Here is a 5239-nt window from a genome sequence, read left to right on the forward strand (position 1 = left end):
AATGAGTGGAGTAGAGGTGGACTTTTCAAAGGATACATATCCTATAAAAATTAAGAATGTACTGGTGAATTATACTCCTCTAAATATAGAAGGATTGTACTTAAAAAACTTGTATTTCAGACTGATTTTTTGAGAAATTCCACCAAAACCACACTAGCCCCACCCATCTGTTCCACTTCCTTCTGGCTGAATTCTCTGGATGTGCAGGGGAGCCGGTGGCCCTCCGTAGCTGCACTGTAGAATAGGAACCGATCAGCAGCTAGGCTGTCCTGATAGGGAACTGAAGCCTGTCTGTGCTTGTGTGAGTGCAGGATTGTGATTGGCTCTCCCCCTCCTACTGTGCTTCTTACAGGGACCGTTAGGACACTCCCACCCTTCATTTCAAACATGGTCAGAGAAGTGATAGGCTCTATAGGGAGCTCCAATAAAGGGGCCATTTTTACAGATAAGATACATTTTTAGCACAAAGTGAAACCAGCACCGTATATTATTCATAATTGCCTACAAAGTTAGGGTTTTTCCCATTTATCCAATATGTCTCCTTTAAGTAACAGGTCTTTGAGAGACAGAATTCTTGCTGATTACCAGGTGTTCAAATACTTATGTGCAGCAGTGCATTCCAACATGACAATGACCCGAAGCACACAGCCAGGATAAGCAAAAAGTGGCTCTGTAAGAGGCAAATCAAGGTTCTGGAGTGGCCTAGCCAGTCTCCAGACCTAAATCCAAAAGAAAATCTTTGGAGGGAGCTGAAACTCCGTGTTGCTCAGCGACAGCCCCGAAACCTGACAGATCTAGAGGAGATCTGTGTGGAGTAGTGGGCCAAAATCCCTGTTGCAGTGTGTGCAAACCTGGTTAAGAACTACAGGAAAGGTTTGGCCTCTGTAATTGCAAACAAAGGCTTCTGTACCAAATATTAACACTGATTTTCTCAGGTGTTCAAATACTTAAGTGCAGCAGTGCAATACAAATACATTCTTTAAAAATCATATGCGATTTACTGAATTTCTTTTAAATGCTGTCTCTCACAGTGGGAATGCACCTACAATGCAAATTTCAGACCCCTCCATGATTTCTAAGTGGGAGAACTTGCAAAATCGCAGGTTGTTCAAATACTTATGTTCCTCACTGTAAGTTCCATGAGATTTGTTGAGCTATCAGCTCTGCATTAATTGAATAATGGTTACTATGTTCAGTGCTCCAAATTTATATACAGTAATCCATGGCAACCGAAAAGAAATGAACTTTGATTAATGATGCATAATCAGTCCAATGAAATTAGCTGTGACCACTAGCTTCATAAACCCTGGGAGATGACAGCAGGGCAGAGAGAGTTAAGGAACAACTTTTTATAGCTGTTGGAATGCCTGGGAAGTCTTGGATGAGGTCTGCTAAGGAAAACTGAATATAAATACAGCAACAAACTGATGAACATTTAAGCATGATCAGCTACAATGTAAAGAACACTGTGGTGTACCATCAAAATCTCAACGTCATGTTACTTACTCTTTAATTTGTCATCACATTTTTCACATAAACTGTTTTATTCTAGAGATCTCACTTTTTCCTTTATAAAGCATTTAGCATCTGTCAACATGCTGATACCTCACCTGTAATCATCTTTTATATTTTATTGCAGCTTTCTGCTCCATCCTTCCTCAAAAACGTAATCTTTTTTGGGTGATGGAATACTGAAGTAGCCTGAATGTATCTGGTCACCACATAAACACATGCTTGGGATGCCTATTCTGCTATTATAGGAATCAAAAGCTTCCAGGCAAAGGCATGATTTTCAACAAGGCTTTGCAGGTCATGAAAAAACCACATTAATAACTGGACACAGGCTTTATAATTTTCAATATATACTACTGCCTAAAGAAATACAACTGTAAATGTGTTGTTCTATTAATGCCTAGTACTATTCAAAGAGGTTTAAAGGGCCATAATATTGAACATTTTCAGAATATAATAACAATATATATCAGAGATCTTGTGTTATTTTTATTAGTTCAAAATAATTGCCCAGTAAGGTGAAGCTACTCATAGCTCTTATAGCTATATGTTGACTGAAAGTCAATGTAGATACATTTTTAGTATTTACCAATCACCATTATGGCATTATGGCTCTTAACCTGTATGTACAGTGGCTTGCAAAAGTATTCGGCCCCCTTGAACTTTTCCACATTTTGTCACATTACAGCCACAAACATGAATCAATTTTATTGGAATTCCACGTGAAAGACCAATACAAAGTGGTGTACACGAGAAGTGGAACGAAAATCATACATGATTCCAAGTGGGGTGTGCGTAATTATTCAGCCCCCTGAGTCAATACTTTGTAGAACCTCCTTTTGCTGCAATAACAGCTGCCAGTCTTTTAGGGTATGTCTCTACCAGCTTTGCACATCTAGAGACTGAAATCCTTGCCCATTCTTCTTTGCAAAACAGCTCCAGCTCAGTCAGATTAGATAGACAGCGTTTGTGAACAGCAGTTTTCAGATCTTGCCACAGATTCTCGATTGGATTTATATCTGGACTTTGACTGGGCTATTCTAACACATGGATATGTTTTGTTTTAAACCATTCCATTGTTGCCCTGGCTTTATGTTTAGGGTCGTTGTCCTGCTGGAAGGGGAACCTCCACCCCAGTCTTAAGTCTTTTGCAGACTCCAAGAGGTTTTCTTCCAAGATTGCCCTGTATTTGGCTCCATCCATCTTCCCATCAACTCTGACCAGCTTCCCTGTCCCTGCTGAAGAGAAGCACCCCCAGAGCATGATGCTGCCACCACCATATTTGACAGTGGGGATGGTGTGTTCAGAGTGATGTGCAGTGTTAGTTTTCCGCCACACATAGCGTTTTGCATTTTGGCCAAAAAGTTCCATTTTGGTCTCATCTGACCAGAGCACCTTCTTCCACATGTTGCTGTGTCCCCCACATGGCTTGTGGCAAACTGCAAACAGGACTTCTTATGGTTTTCTGTTAACAATGGCTTTCTTCTTGCCACTCTTCCATAAAGGCCAACTTTGTGCAGTGCACGACTAATAGTTGTCCTATGGACAGATTCCCCCACCTGAGCTGTAGATCTCTGCAGCTCGTCCAGAGTCACCATGGGCCTCTTGGCTGCATTTCTGATCAGCGCTCTCCTTGTTCGGTCTGTGAGTTTAGGTGGACGGCCTTGTCTTGGTAGGTTTACAGTTGTGCCTTACTCCTTCCATTTCTGAATGATCGCTTGAACAGTGCTCCGTGGGATGTTCAAGGCTTTGGAAATCTTTTTGAAGCCTAAGCCTGCTTTAAATTTCTCAATAACTTTATCCCTGACCTGTCTGTTGTGTTCTTTGGACTTCATGGTGTTGTTGCTCCCAATATTCTCTTAGACAACCTCTGAGGCCGTCACAGAGCAGCTGTATTTGTACTGACATTAGATTACACACAGGTGCACTCTATTTAGTTATTAGCACTCATCAGGCAATGTCTATGGGCAACTGACTGCACTCAGACCAAAGGGGGCTGAATAATTACGCACACCCCACTTTGCAGTTATTTGTAAAAAATGTTTGGAATCATGTATGATTTTCCTTCCACTTCTCACGTGTCCACCACTTTGTATTGGTCTTTCACGTGGAATTCCAATAAAATTGATTAATGTTTGTGGCTGTAATGTGACAAAATGTGGAAAAGTTCAAGGGGGCCGAATACTTTTGCAAGCCACTGTATGTATAGTTTTATTTACATAGTGCTATTACACAGCACTGACCTGACATTATTAGCTGGCACTAAAGGTACTTATCATGCCTTGGGAAGAAGGTGCAGCAGTCAGAGGTAAAATACTTGGGAAGTTCTGACTGAACCTCACAGACCAGCACATGCAGCACAGCAGATGTAAGCCTGAGATGACTTCTAATGGAAAGACACCAGAACGGGAATCTGCTCATTGTTCTGCCATGGAGGAGTAGCTCAAGCCAGACTGAGTTTAGCAGAAAAGGACAAGTGTGCTACTTAAATACAAACAGATCACTTAATGCCTAAACAGCCTATATTCATTAATTGTATCCACTTAAAATATTCCCAATTAGGCCCACACAAGCAACACGCTTCCCATTCTTATTCAGTGTGTGTGTGTGTGTGTCTGTATATGGTACATAATTGAGAGCAAGGAGTGCACAGTTCATATTCCTTTCCAATAAGCTATAGTAGTAAAATTAATTTTATTCAGACTTTATTTGTTCAGATACATCTGTATTTATTTATGCACTGCTACATTCTAAAGCCAAAAATCAATTCTAAACTTAGTTTTTCCCCTTAGTTAGGAGGCTTAGTATTTAGTAAATGCAAGCATTTAACAAATTCTAACCTATGTCAGCAAAAATAAATGAATTATGGTTTATTAGATGACAATTATAATACAGTTCCTAGAAATGTGAATTTCCATGCTCCATGTGATTTCTCAGATTTGATATTGATCTGGTAAATGTAAGGTGAACTTCATTGTTATATCAATGGGCTTGTTGCAAATTATGATTAGCAGTTTGGAATAGTAATGAGAAAAAACAAGCGTTTATGGATGGGATGCTGCAAAAGTGGAGGCTTGTTATTAAACTAAAGCTGAAGTACCAATTGCTTTGTGTAGTAGGAGGCAGTAGTAAGATCTATCTGTTTGTAAGTAGGGGGCACGTAGCTAAGGTCCTGCCTGGTGCAGCCTTCCCTAATGTGCATTCTGATGTGGGCGGGGGTCTGTAAAGCACCCATGCCCTGTAGCACCCATGTCTCACAACGAGGCGGAACAATATGCATCAGAGGGCGCCTGTGACTCCATTCGGATCGGGAACTTTTCCCGTTTCCAACTACACGTGCTACGTATTTTCCTTTTCCATCCATTTGCTTCTGTTTGCGATGACCCAGTCGCTAATTAGAAGTGTAAAGTCTACGGGAGAACTGCAGCGTACATATTTCCTCATGGACAATCTTATTAGCGCTACATAACTCTGTTCGGGAAATGTCTTCAATGTTGTCGCCCCGCTAATTAATAGCAATGCTCAGCAACACACACTAAATACCCTTTCCGACATTGCAGTCGACTCTACAAGCTGCCTTTCATCCAAGTAAATGATTGCGCCACTCCCCCGGCTTACTGCTATTGGTCTGTGCGTCGCACTCGGGGGAAGCGTCGAGTTTTCATTGGCTCGCAGACCGGGGAAGGCGGTGCCGGCGAGGTAGGTGTGTTTGTCCGAGTTCATTGAC

Source organism: Xenopus tropicalis, chromosome 5 (assembly GCF_000004195.4).
Source record: "Xenopus tropicalis strain Nigerian chromosome 5, UCB_Xtro_10.0, whole genome shotgun sequence".
NCBI classification, from domain to species: domain Eukaryota; kingdom Metazoa; phylum Chordata; class Amphibia; order Anura; family Pipidae; genus Xenopus; species Xenopus tropicalis.